Source organism: Passer domesticus, chromosome 17, assembly GCF_036417665.1.
Source record: "Passer domesticus isolate bPasDom1 chromosome 17, bPasDom1.hap1, whole genome shotgun sequence".
Taxonomy (NCBI): domain Eukaryota; kingdom Metazoa; phylum Chordata; class Aves; order Passeriformes; family Passeridae; genus Passer; species Passer domesticus.
In genome coordinates this window covers 5,845,429-5,859,848 of record NC_087490.1, presented here as the reverse complement: position 1 = coordinate 5,859,848, position 14,420 = coordinate 5,845,429, and the positions used below count along the sequence as shown (strand labels likewise).

At 43.5% G+C, this 14,420-nt stretch overlaps 1 long non-coding RNA gene across 1 annotated transcript in view; it reads right to left on the bottom strand.

The window, feature by feature from the left end:
- LOC135282515 (uncharacterized) overlaps positions 1-14,420 on the bottom strand; it is a 214,049-nt gene that overhangs the window by 6,569 nt on the left and 193,060 nt on the right. Inside the window, exon 8 of the long non-coding RNA XR_010348646.1 lies at positions 346-4,305. This is a non-coding gene — a long non-coding RNA (uncharacterized LOC135282515). The remainder of the gene's footprint in view (positions 1-345; positions 4,306-14,420) is intronic.

Sequence of the window (14,420 nt, the reverse complement as noted above, 5' to 3'; positions counted from 1 at the left end):
TTGCCAGTATTGGTACTGTGGGCAAGCCCAAGTTCCCAAACCCAAACCATCCCTTTTGGTAGAACTGCTCCCCATGCCAGCATCAAACTGCCCCTGCCCTGGCCTCCTGGTGTCCATTGTTCCCCCTCCAGCCATTGCTTTTCCCTCCATATTTCATTCCTGTTGCTGGAGTTTAATTATACACTTCCATTTTGCAGAACAACTGCCCAGTTCCCCAAGCCATTGTACTTGGCTGGGCAGGAGAACAAATCAAGTGGGTGGCACTGGGGCACCACCACGTGTGCCCTGTGCTGTGCCCTGTGCTGGGGGCTGCTCCCTGGGAGACACAGCCAGAAATGGCCTCACCTGCTCTTTCTCCTGAGTTTGGGAATGTTCTGCTCTTGGGATCCCTTTTGATTTTCTGCTGAGTCACCAGCTTAATACTCACTGGAAGATCAAAGTTATTATGGTTAAAATCTAATACACTGCTCTTGGCTACTGGTGGATCTGGGGTATGGACGAGATAGACCTTTGCTCTGATCCAGGATGGCATGTCTCATGTTCCTATTATCACTTAAAATTTACTTTCCCCAAAGGGATGTGCTTGCAGAAGTCCATCTGTCAAGTGATTCATGAGAACTGGACATAAAAGAGAACCGAATATGACTAACTGAATACATTAAAAAAATTAAACAAGTATCCCTGGCAAATGAATACTTGAAAGATCTTAAATAAAAACACTGAGAACTTGAATTTGTCACCTCTCTAGTCTCTGTTTTGCATTTTAAATGGTTGCACCTTTGATGAAACATTTTTTTAATGTTATGTATTGCCCTTTTCTTATAAAAACATATGTGTCTTTTCCTTTCTGTCTCAGTTGTTTTGGATTAAAAGAAGAAGAGGCAATTACGGAAATATCAAAGAAAGAGACAGAAGCAATGGCATGGATCAAATTATTATCTCATTGAAATCCAGGGGCCTGTTATTTGCAAGTTCAGTCAGACCAAGATTCATCCTCAGTGCCTGGAACAGTGGCAAATTTGTTTTAATCTCTGTACGTTTCTCATCTGTGCCCAATATGATTTATCCTGCAATGCTAGGTTCTTGGTATTTTTCTTGGATGGCTTTTAATAAAGATTGAATAAAAATGCCAAACTTCTTTTGTAAAGCAAATTTTGTAAGAAGTTTAATTTTTATTTCAATTCCCAGCTTCAAATGTTCAGAGTCACTGTGAAAGTAGTGACTGTGCTGCTGAGGAGTGAGAATCAGCTCAATTTTATGACAATAACTATTTTACACATTATTCCCAATATCAGTGTGTATCTTTCAAGTGGTGCTGTGTGTGTTGGAAACCAGGTACTATTGTGATTCTAATGGGGCATAATCAGAATAGATCAGCCAACATATATGTGAGAGGTGGAATGGGACAACACTGACACGTTCATAAAATAATTAGATAATCTGATTTTTCTGCCAAATGCAGATAAAGAATTGCTTACTGTGGGTTTGAGGGTGACACGCCTCTAAAATGTCTTTTTCTAAGTATGATTATGAACACAAATTGTCTCATTACTTTGGAGTTTTCATGAAAGGCTTAATTCATAATGTTAGAAACCAAGACCGTACCAGTTTCAGGAGATAAATATATGTATATATATATATGGAAACAGGAGATTGTGTTTATCCTCTGCAAATATCCACACACTCAGAAAGGAAGCCTCACTATTTAACATAGTACCCTTTGCTATAAATTAGCTATAAATTAGCCCACTATCTCTTATCCTGTGTTAGTGTACCTAAGGAGCCATGATTTTAAAATGCAAATAAAAAATAGAAACACCATTTACATGTTTGGAGTCTTGCAGCTTCCCTCATTACTTTTCCAAATTTAATGAAGACAGTTCTCTCAGCCTTTCCTCGCAGGTCATGTTTTCTCAATCTCTTGGTGCTTTAGCTCTCCCTCTCTGTTGCTGCCTCCCCACGTTTGCTCTTTTCAGATGCAGGGTCCAGACGAGATCCAGCAATCTGGCTCGAGTCTCACAAGTGCTAAATTGAGCAGAGCAGCCACCCCCCATTTCCATATGTGCCTTTTGCAGACACATTCACTCTGGGATGGATGACAGCTCTTCATGCCATGCAGCTACTAACCAAGAGGAAAAATCATTCCTGATTTTCAGCTAATTAAATGGCTGAGAGGTACCAAATTTCCACGTGTGCCAGTGCTGAGCAGGCTTGGTGCCATCCCAGCTGTGGACTATGGTAAGAAGGCAGACCAGAGAGGGCTGTTTGCTACAGCACCCTGATGGGTCAAAGAAAGTTCTTGGCAGGCAACACAAGCTCTTGGTCAGATGTTATGCAGCCCTGGTTTATATCTTGCTTTTTGTGCATGAAATTCTTGTGAAGTTCTTCAATTACAAAACTCCTGTTGCTCTTCTGAATGTTGTTCCAATGTCTGAAAATCTAGGTGCTTTTGTTTACAGAGGCTTGAATTCACATATTTGCCGCTGAAAGTTATTGCCCATCCATTTAAGAAATCTAACATTTCCACATGGCTCCCAAATTCCCACACCTCAAGGTCCTTCAGGACTCACAGCTAAAATTAGATGGGAAGTCTGTAAATAGTGGAGACAGATACTCCATTTATCTGTAGATCTTCAAACAATGGAAGATATGCAGAACACTAATGGGTCAATGCAGATTCATTATATGAAGTTGAGAATTCAGACAAGTCTATAAAGTTGTTTTTCTTTGTAATTTTCTCTAATTTTCCTATGTCTTCATAGAAAGTGTTTTGGGACATTCAGTGGACATTCATAAGCAAAAACTATTGCTATGCAAGTGGATTAGAATGTGGTTGGGGCTTTAAAGAGAATGGAATAGATGATAGATTAAACAGGAATAGAATAGAAAAGAAGGAAAATAGATAATTTTGTAATTATAATACATGCATGGAGAGGGCTAAATTCGCTGCTGCCATCAGTTGCTCTAACTGTCTTGATTTAAATTAATTTCTGTCCATTTACTCCAATCTGACCAGATGTGCTGGCCAAGAACATTTGGAAGCTTGCAGAGTATCTGGTCACAGAACTGAGGACTCTCTAGATTAACTGCCTGTACAGATTTGAGTGACCCAAGCACCCACATTCACCAATCACTCAGGCCTGCTGGCACCTGGACCTGTGGCTGCTTTCTGAGTTGTGCAGAACTGTGAGGGCTACAAGTCAAATCTGCTTTAGCTGAGCAAAGCGCCTCGGATGCCAGTTTTTGAATGTATAGCTCTATAAATCTCAGTGTGGCCTTTTGAACTGTATATTACTATAGAACTGTGGGAAATCCCTTTTGGGAGAGAAGTGGCACAGTTGATATTTATCACTGCAAAGTCTATTGCAACACACTGTCTCTTTCCTTTGAAATAAAAGCTTTTGAATTACAGATGATCAACTATATTCACACCCCAAGCGAAACCCAAATATTTCTGGCATTTTGCCAGTATCGGCTTGGGTGTGAAATATTTGACATTTTGCATTAATTTTTTACAATAATAAAAGCACTTTCTCAGCTAAAATCTCCTTTGCCATCCAGGAAGTGCTAGTGGGCTTGCAGCTACTCCAGACTGCTCTCAGTAAATCCACGTCCCATGGGTGAAGGGAGCTGCAGTGCTGGGCATGGAGCTCCCTGAGCACATACAGGTGCCACCATGGTGTAAACATTGACCCACAGTGTGACAGGTTAGCAAGAGGCTTTACTTTGGGATATATTTTGATAAAGGTAACTGCATTAATCTATGCTCATGACCGGTGAAACAAGGCTGCTGTGCAGTCTGTGTGCAATGTGGCTGAGTTAGCACCGACACAGGCATCTTACCTCAGCAGTTCCAAAATCTCTAGCTCTGCAACCTGAATGTAGCATTAACTTATCTTCCTCTCTCATGTATTGACATTTCTTTCCTTTGGGGAAGGAGGCATAAGATTTTAATGAACTCAGAAAGAAGATGTTAACCTTGTAGGAGGGATCAGTCACAGAGCAGGTTCTGAGTTAATTTCTGTCACCAGTGGTCATTTGAGTATTGCTGCTGAAGGGTCAGTGTTCCTCTCTCCAGGAGATGAGCAGTCACCCCACTAAACTCCACTTTTGTACAGTTTTGGGAACAGAGACTGGCCAATCTGTGAGGGCCCACAGAGTGAAGGCTGACAGACTTCAGAGCATTGAGCTGCCCAGCTCCTGCTGATATGCAGTGAGGGAACAGACCACACCATCTCTGCAGGACCTTCCTGAGAAAGCAGAGCTGTCAGTCCTACTTCCAGTGTCCCAACCAAACTGTCTTAGCTGTAATTAAATAGAAATAGAGAGGAGGAATAAATATTTCTCTCCCTACTACAACAGTCACTTCTAGCACTCAATTCATCTCCAAGCAGAGATCTGCCACTTGGAATCTCACAGGACAGAAAGAATGCTGCCACTTGTGGATATGAATTTTTACAAGGGAACACTTGTACGTATGAGGTTTAGGCTCTCACTTGTGGCTCATTTAAAGACAGCTACCCTGGGCTTGGTTTACAAAGGCATGAAAGCTCCTCATGATGCAGACAGAAACCCAAGACTCTTGACCCTCTAAAGCCATGATCTGAGCAAAAGTTTTGTGCTTAAATTGCTTCGAAGAATTTGTAATCACTTCAGGACTTATATTGCATTCTTATAGGTGAATCAGAAATGGTTTCATACTTCAAATGCTCTCTTTCTTGAAAGGAGTAAATAACTTGGTTTTGCCTCTTTAAACAGGAAAAGTTGCATCATGAGACACAGTCCCATGCAATCTCCAAGTTATGTGAACTTCCCTTCTGGTCAGTGGACAGTGTCAACAACAGAATTGCAGTCTGCAAAAGTCATGCAATTGGATGCTCCCCAACTTGCACCTAACCCTATTCTACAATTATAGTTCCATCAAAAATAATTGGAACAAAGTGTAAAAAGAAAAAAGTCCCTATACCTTAAAAGTATTTGGTTCTTTGATAGTGGATCTATACAGGCATCTGCTGGCCAGAAGACTTCCCTCATTTATGATGTTGAGGGTTGGGATACATGACCTAGTGGGCAGGAAATTAGGCACACACACAACTGACCCTCTTTCTGACTCACAGAAAGAGGATAAAAAAAAGCTGGTGGGGGGAAGAGGATGGAGCAAGGGGGAATGAGAGACAGAATGATCACAGTTGTTCCAGCTCCTCATCACATCTTTCTTATGTGTGACCACCTCCAGCTTTGCATGGGATGCTTTGGGAGAGCCCTGGCTGTATGAACAGCCATGGGCACGTGATGCTCAAAGGAGAACAAAAGGCACTGTGAAACCCATGCACACTCCATGCTGCCTGAAGTACTGAAAGCCACTTTTAGGAGACAATTTACAGAAAAATAAAAAAGTTTACAAACTGGTTTATGAGACAGTTAAATGCTTCTTATGGGGGGGTCTTTATAATTGAATTATAGGAACAAAAGAAATCTGAGGAGCAGGCAGAGGCCTTAAGGCCCAACATGCTTGACCTCATTTGGTTTAATTGCACTGCTGGCTCCCTCACTATAACCTTCACTTGGACAACAGTCTCTGGAAATCATTTAAACTCCTTGCTTCAGTTGCCTTTGCTAGAGACTTAGTCAATAATTTTATTGCCTCCTTGGTAAGTTAGCTCTGAGTGCCCCAGTCTTTAATTAAAAACCTCTTAGGTTTGAATCTTTTAGCAGTAGGAACATATTTATCAAAGATCGTTATCAGAACCTTCTGTAAATTTTATAACTTCCTCCTAATCAAGTTGGGGATGCTGTTTTCCATTGTGCATGAGCCCAGGTCCCCTTGCACTGTCCCTCTCTCTGGAGCAGGCGCAGAGCTGAGGGCAGGCTGAGCCCTGCACAGCTCCTGGAGGAACAGTGAGGTGCCAGCAGGAGGGTGGCCAGGGCAGCAGGGACAGCAGGGACAGCAGGGACAGCAGGGAAGTGTCTGCAACTGGGGCTGAATGTACCAGGGGAGGTACCAGAGCAGTGGGAATCCCTGTGCCACCCCTGCCACCTTTGTTACTACAGCCAGGGGCTAACAGGGTGCAGGCTTTGTCTTCCTGTGTGCTGCTAGTGGCTATAGCAACACTGATGCCACTGTCCCTAAGACTTTTCCCTTCCTTTGTACATGGGAAGTGTTAAATTTGAAGCAAACCCTTCTTGAGAGTCAGCTTCAGACTGACTTTTCATATCTGCCCTCCATTAACTTCTTTATTTTTAATATTTAGGTTATCTCCTTTTAAATCAGGTCCTGTTCTTTAGGAAAGTTTCTGTTCAACCTTTCTTAATCACAAATTCAGTGCCACATGATTTGAGCTCTAAGTGATTGGAAGTGAATGCTTGCAAAGAAATAGACATTCCTCTTCGGAGCATGGTTGTGATGTTCAGTTTTCTGGCAGCAGAGCAGGGGCTAACAATGAAATGGGCACCATTAAAACACTAAAACTCCTGGTGAAGTGATCCTATCAGGGCTCAGTACTGCTGTGAGAGGGCTGGGGAGGATGGTTTTGTTAGGAGCATGAGACAGGCCAGGATCATGCTCTGAATCCTTATACAAAGTGTGCTCACTGTGGTCCCTGGGCAGGCTGTGGGGATGGATTTGGGAAGGTGAGAGCAGTGCTCAGTGGTCTGTGCCCATGGTCTCCAGTGAGCCTGCCAAGGCAGCCCAAGCTTCCTTGCCACAATGTACTCAGAGATGGCTCTTTCTTCACCTGTCCATAGTCTTCCAGCCTCCTCCCAGGGCAGGATCCACCCAGGCAGATCTGAAGAGGATTTCTTGAAGGATACAGCACCCCGCAGCAGGCTGCTCTGGCTCCTCACTGCCTGCTGGCAATGGGAATGCTCAGCAGTTCCCTGTGGAGGTTCTCCAGGGCTGGAGAAACCCTCCTTGCACCTCTGTTCCCACATCAAATTGGAGAACAACCTGCTTTTACCATCAGAAGTTCAGCCAGCTCTCTCACAGGGAGGATCCTGAGCACTAGGGCTGGCTGTCACCCTGTCCTCCAGCCCCAGGATAAGGCACAACCTTTCTGCCTCAGTTTCCCTTTCTGCAAAATTGGGGTAATTGTAGTGGACACCTCAAGGGGGAGGGGGTTCGGAAAGATTAATGAGCTCTTTGTAAAGTGCTTTGAATATGAATATTGCTATGGATAGTAAGTGGTAACTATCAATTATTAAGTGGGAGTCGGGTTTCAGGAGGTTTATATCAGGAAAAGGTTAAGGAAGTATAATAACAGAAGGCATGTAATGAAGCTCAGTACTGCCCCATAGCACTGGCTATGAGAAGCTAATATCCACAGTAAAATTCCAGCCCTGTAGCCTATGCAGAGTATTTTGCTCTGCTGCTATAATGATGACACTTAGAATTAGACCGACATAACCTAGAGAGCTCTGGGGACTCATCATCTCTGAGATTTCACTTAATTATTGGCAAACTCTGTCATTTAGTATCCCAAGCAGGCTGCACTATGTATAACCAACACATCTAATTTGATTTCATCTTGAATTGCTCCTATGAGTGGTCTTGAATGGGACCGCATCTGGTATCTTGGCAACGTCCCTTCTTCTTGTGGAGAGAGCTGTCCTTGAATCCATAAAATGGATCTCTTTCAGCAGGGGGGTGAGTGTGCACGTGGGGGGAGCCCTCTGGGAGCACACAAAGGGAGGCTTGGCTTACATGCACATTTGACATATTTAGGTTTTTAATACTCTTTTTTTTTTGCTATAAATTATATCCATGAATCTTGGTGTAAATATTTTTTTTTTGAGCTAGGGCAGTGGATTTAAGAAGCACTCAGGGTACTTGATCCTTAATTTAAGCTTTAAAGAAGGAATTGGTTGCTGGTTTGTATGGACAAAATATTATTGCTTTCCTCTCTGTGATATACAATTAGAAATCAGTGTGGAGGATCAAGTGCACATTTCAAGGAGAAAAGCAAACTAATCATAGAAGTACAGTCAGAAGGTGATTTTTCTGTGTAACTGAATGAGGTTCAGAATTCTGGCATGTGGGACACAAGGATCACTCAGCTTCCCACTAACTCAAGATTTCTCTGTCCAGCCAGCCCTCCCTCCTGGCAGCTGGCTTGTGAAGAGGAAAAAAATCACCCCCAATTTTCATGTTCAGCATAGAAAGGGGAGACAATTCACAACTCGTTTCCTCCTTCAAGGTTTTGGATCTTACAGTTTACATAGGGATAAGCCCAGGTGAAGGAATGAATGGTTTCTACAGAAAATGTGTATTCTGCTGTGTTCATAGGGGAAATGTTCAGATAGAAAATGTACATATATATGTGTGCCACAGTTCAGTAACTTCTCTCAATTTCTATTACTCAGTGATAAAACGACATTTTCTGAATTACAGGAATTTTCTGTCACTTAAGACTTGCTTAAGTTCCCTTTTTCTACAGCAAACTGAAATCACTGCAGTATCCTACTGGTCATTAAGACTTAATCCTGTAAAGCTGAAAGCACAAGGACTCTTTTCCTATGTTTCCAGAGGAGGAGTATCTTACAACATTTGTGATCTAAATTGCAATACTCTCCCTTTGTGTCACAAATTGAACACCCTTATGAGTCATGTTTCAAAAGAAGTATGGTCCTTGCAGCTGGGAAAGACAGAGGCACATCAGGAAGAAGCTCAGGACTAAATTGAACTAACAGTTCAGGTTTTGTTTTATGCTCTGTAACTCAGAAAGTGACATTCTTTCAGTCTTCTCTTGGCCATTCCCAGACTACCAATTAAAGTTTTAGTAGGATTAAAATACAGATTAGAACCTTGAACATTACCAACTACTTGGTAACTTGGTGAACTGCTTGCTTACTTGACAAACTCACAGAACTTTTTATTTTCCCAAAGGAAGATTCAGTCTTATCCTATTCAAAAGAAAGCTCTGGTAATTTCTTGCTTTAAAGACAGAATTTTACCAGCATCTAGGATTGCAGAAACTGCTTATTTACAATGACAGTGTCTATTTGCTCCTTTACCTTGCTCAGTTCTCTCCAGCAGAGTGAAACCACAGTACCACGTGCACTTGTGAATATACTGGTTTTGAGTGGTTAAAGTACATTCATCAGCTCTAATAAAGTGCTCAGTGCTTCCTGGATGTACAGGATATGAATCACATAATGTGAAGAAGATGACCACATAGCATCCTCATTACTGAGCTGGGTTAGTGCTCTGCTGCCTGCAGAGCAGCTGTGCTGGTGTGTTACTCTGCACATGTCAACAGACTGAGCAAAGGGAGGGAGATGGATGCAATTCTCTCCTCAGGCACACAGGAGTCAATTATGAAAAGGTGTGATTTTTGGTTGGTATTTTCTTGTGTAATTACACCCCTGAATTAACATGGCTTCATTCTGACTGGTCCTCCCAGTAACATCATTAAGGTTTCCACTACAGAGTGATAATTGCTATTAATATTTGCACTTCAAGTTTGGTCAGATGGAGGAACTTCTATGACCTTCCAAATAAATGGATTTAAAAAATGATGCTAACATCAAGATATTTTTGGTGGTTAATAAAGGGGGCAATGTTTGGAATCAGGATGGAGTTGGCAGTGCTGCTGGAAGATCTCTAAGTAACCCCACTGCAGCAGAGTTCCTACAGCCTGAGAGCTACACTGAGTGGGACACTTCCAGTTTGTGCACTGGTTCCACTACACTTCAACAAAGCTGGACTAACTAGCAAAGAAAACCTTTAATAAGCATCTATGAAAATAAGAGATGTCAGGATAAAACTAATCAGAACAAAGGGACTTGTGCCTATTTTAAAGTATAAGCAGATCTGGCTTTAATTGCTTTTTTGAAAACTTTTGCTCAACGTGGGCCTTTCTTCAATTTAGAGAATAAAATACAATTTTTGGTTACTTTTAGATTCAAACCATTGCTGGCACTGTGCAATGGAACAGTTTAAAAAAAAAATTCCAGGGCAGTCGTTTGATTAAAAAACTTGATGACTGCCAGACTAGACAATCTCTCGGGGTCTCTGCCAGCCTTATGGTTCCATGATTTGTCATCACTCTGGAAAAGACTCTGCTCTCATTCCTATCTGTGTAGCTGCACTGCCTTCATTTTACACAATGAAGAGATGTGGAGAGGCTGAAGTAGCTTGCCAAGAACCAAAAGGGGATCAGTGATCAAATCTGGGCAGCACTCAGCCTTTTTTTCCTCTGCATAACCAAAGAGCACGGCCTCTGACAGACCTGCTCAGCTCTTGGAGCTGCCTTCCCTACAGACCTTGGTGCCTGATCCTTCCAGCCAGTTCCACAAGCAATGGTTTTCATTAATTTCTTTAGCATTCCTCCTTCCCATCTTTTCCCTAATTGCATCTCTTCACACACCCATGACATCACCTGCATGCCTTCCCAGGCCTCCCCTGCCACTCTGTTCTCCAGTATTCCCAGCACTTCCTTCCCAATGGATTTTGGGGTCACAGAAAGAGTGAACACATGTGCAGAGGTGGGAAGAAGAATTGGAGACAGGTTTGATTTGTGAGAAAGGAAAAAAGGCTGAAGAAGAAGATCCAGCCTGTGCTGGCCTTACTCTAAACTGAAGCTTATGAAAACTCTCATGAAAGAATTTAACACAGAATTATCAGGAAATGCCAGGAACATTTCAGCATTTCAGACTCCCTCCTCCCTTTCACCAACAGGTACAACATGCCAAAGCATATGACACACTCACAGCCACAAGAGTTCCTGTCCTTATTTAAATCAAACCTGCAACAACCCCTCAGTATTTGGCTTCCAAGAAAAATGAGGACTGTACAGTCATTTTGTCTGCCTGTTCCTTGTCCCAGTAATGTTTCAACTGGATGGCCAATTTCTAGGGAAATATTTCAAAGCTATTAAGTTCCCACATGTTTCATGAAAGTGAGTGTCTGGACAGAGGATGAAAGCCTTTGCCATAAAAAGTTCTTATGCCTCATAACAAAGATCTGGAAGAGGGTGTGTGGTTGCCCATCCTGCTCTGAGTTAAGCTCAAACATCCACATTTTCCTCAGTGAATGATTTTTGAGTCTCTATCTCATCTGGAAAGCCTCTAGAAAGGGGATGCCTTATTACCCCCTGACCAACCAGAACTGCCACCTAAGCTTTTCCTTCACACACTGCTGTCACATCAGCTTGGTATGGAAGACAGTTTTAAGGTAATTTTAAAAAAGGAAGGAAAATAGGAAAATTCTTCTGGGTAACAGTGGCAATGTCAGCTCTGTATCCTGATACCCATAACACAGCAGCTGTCTGTAGAGGCAGATCCTTTCAAAATTTAAAAGACTATTTGGAGAAATCAGTCCCAGTAGTCCCATAAGCACAGAACAAAACGCAGCAATGCTGGATGTCGCCAATTTGTTGCTGACAACGCTTTGTGTCACTACCCTCATTTAGGAACATGAGATGGAAAACACAGTCTTAATAATACCTACTTATCTCCAACAGCCTCTGCCCCCTTGTTCATTTCATTTTTGGTATAAATCTACCCTACAGGCCATATCCTCTTGTGAGAGCGAGGGGCTGAGTGTGTATAAATACACTAAATACAGCCAGACCAGCGCGCGGCTGAAGGCAGCCGGGGCAGCGTTCCTGCGCGGCGAGGCGCGGGAGCCGAGGGCAGCCAGCCCAGCCCAGCCCAGCCCAGCCCAGCCCAGCCCAGCCCAGCCCATCTCGGCGGTGCCCTTGCCCAGGGCTCGGTGCTGGCTCGGTGCTGGCTCGGTGCTGGCTCGGTGCTGGCTCCCCCGGGCTGCCCCGGGCTCTCCGGGCCGGCGGAGCCCAGCAGAGGGCACTGCTGGAGCGGCGCCGGCCCCGCTCTCCCGGGGCAAGGCGCTCCGGGATCCCGCCCCGGCGCGGCTCCAGGGCTGGCCGGCTCGCCTTTCGCACACACAGGGGCATCCAGAGCGGAAATCCTGACAGAAAATCCTGAGCTTTCTGGGGAAAAAAGCAGAGACATTCGCTGGCGCCTTGCTTCCCCGATGAGAGTTTGGTTTGCCAGGGGAAAAAGTGATAGTTTTCCATATCCTCCAGCTCGTGGCTGCGGCTCCGGGTGCAGTATTTCCGCCAGGTTTTCTGGCAGTGTCCATGAGCTAGGGGTTGTATTTCAACATGTATTAAAACAAAAGAATAAAGGGAGGGGCAAAAAAATATTGTTTTAATGGGAAGGGAGAAGGCAAACGCACAATCTGCAGTCTTTGTTTCTCTTTACATTTTGTGCAAACTGGTCTCTTACTGGTTAATCCTCCCGTGTCGCTGCCATCCTGCCAGACCAGCTCATGTTGCCCTTCCAACCACACTGCAGTGAAAAGGAGGTTTAAAAATCCATCAGCACTCAGAGAATGCATTCAGCAGCGCTGCTCAGTCCCCTGCCCTCAGCAGCAGCTCCTGTGCTTTGATTGCACACTCTGTGGGCCACAACTGTCCCAGGATAATTAGGAAATACTGAGGGGGTTTAGTTCTGGCTTTCCCATTTCAGAGCTGTCCTTCTCTCTGCTTACAACTGCTTATTTTATTTAGTCTATGTTGAATGCTCTGTCCCTTGACCTTTCACCTTTCCAGGAAAATTACTTCAGGATTTTGCCAAACATGCCAGGCTAGGGCAGAGGCTGAGCAGGGAGGAAGCCAGGCATTGCCTCTTCTTCCCAGCACCCAAGCTCTGTACAGCTCACAGTAAATCTTGCTGCCACTTGCCAATGGGCACTGCCTCCACACACAACCAGCTCAGCAAAGGTGTAAAAAAAGATTTTGTTAAACCTTTTGGGAAATAGGATACCATTTAGAGGTTAAACCCAAAGATTCAAGGAGAGTTGTAGCCAGCAGAGGGGTGTAGGAAAGTGGAGGAGAGGCACTTTTACTTCTGAATACAGCCTGATTTCATACCTGCAAGAAGAGTTGAAAAACTTCTCTTCCCCTTGTCCAGGAGAGAAGTGACAGGTATTAAAAAAAACTCTACTGACTTTGGGAAAATAAAGGCACTAAGAATCAACTCTACACATGCTCCTTTGGCTTCAGGTTTAAGTTAAAATCACCTATTTCTATCAGTAGGTTTGGTTCTTGTTTAAGTGACAGCAATGTTTATTGTGGCTCAGCCTGGCTGCACAAAGGCTTGTCCATCTATTGCTGGGTGGTTAAATTCTCAGGTTTTGAATTCTTGCAGGCGACTCAAGGAAATAAGATTTAGTGGCTTTTAAAAAAATTATTACTTGTAAGAGACAGACAGATTGCAAACAAAGGGCTGGTTCCTGCTCCTGTTGAAGGCATGGAGTTGAGGCACCAGAGTTCATTCCTGACTGCCTTAGGTGTTCAGGGAGAAAGAAGTAAGAGAGAGCTGTAAGGCCAAAAGCAAGCACTGACATGCTGTAAGACCTTCATGATTACCTCTGAGGGGAGAAACAGAGCTTGTAAAAAAAATTATAAGAGGATAACTGCACCTTCTTCATGAAAATGAGCAAATTCCGGAGTTTTTCTTCGGCCTGCTATGCGATTTGCTTCAGCTTCATTTCACGTGCTGTCTCACACAATAGCCTCCGGGGATTCTCAGGGAAAAAAATTTAGCTGCCTCACCTTCTATGCCCAACTCCTGCCTTCCTGCAAGGAAATTATTTGCTGCTTCCCTAACAAACCTGCTTCAGTTGTCACTGTAGGTAAGGTTATGTCAACACTGCTATTATAAACTCCTCTTGTCAGGAATTTACAAGTTGGCTGTAAAAATTCCCTTTGCACTTAATTCTGGCAGAGATGAAAAAGCCCCAGGAGCACATTTTAAAAAAATAAAAATCAACATTTACATATTAGATTTTAACACTTTCCAAGAAATGAATACTTCAGTGTTAATGCAGACACTGTATGACCAGACAAAGACCTAAACAAATGGGTCCAGTCAGGGAGGGAATTCTCTGCTGAAATAAGTCACCTTGGAGTGCCCTGCACACCAGTGCTGCAAATATGGAAATGTCACTCTGAGTGCCACCAGAGGAATAAGAACAAAAGTGCCCTGGAAAAACCTCATCTACTTACACTGCGATGATAAAATGCAAGCCATCCTGTTTATTGAGGGATACATCCTGTCTGTCGTACCAAGAAGCTGAGTTTAATGTTTGAAGGTTTCTCTGGAGTAGAGGAAGGATTTTTTTTCATCTGTCTAAAGTATTTATCTCACCTTCATCCTCATCTGAGCCCCTTGTAATCACCAGCACATTTCGCTTTCCTGGTGCATTACTGCCGTTTATTTTCATTTCAGAAACAGAACAGTGATATGGAGAGAGGTTAAATGATTTGCCCAAGGTCACAGAGGACAAGCCTGTGCTCTGGGAAAGGCACTGGCCCATGTCTGGGACCCACCCAGCACACTGTCCATCCTCCCATGGCTTGCTAAGGGGTAAGGGCAATTTATTGTGCTTGATACACACT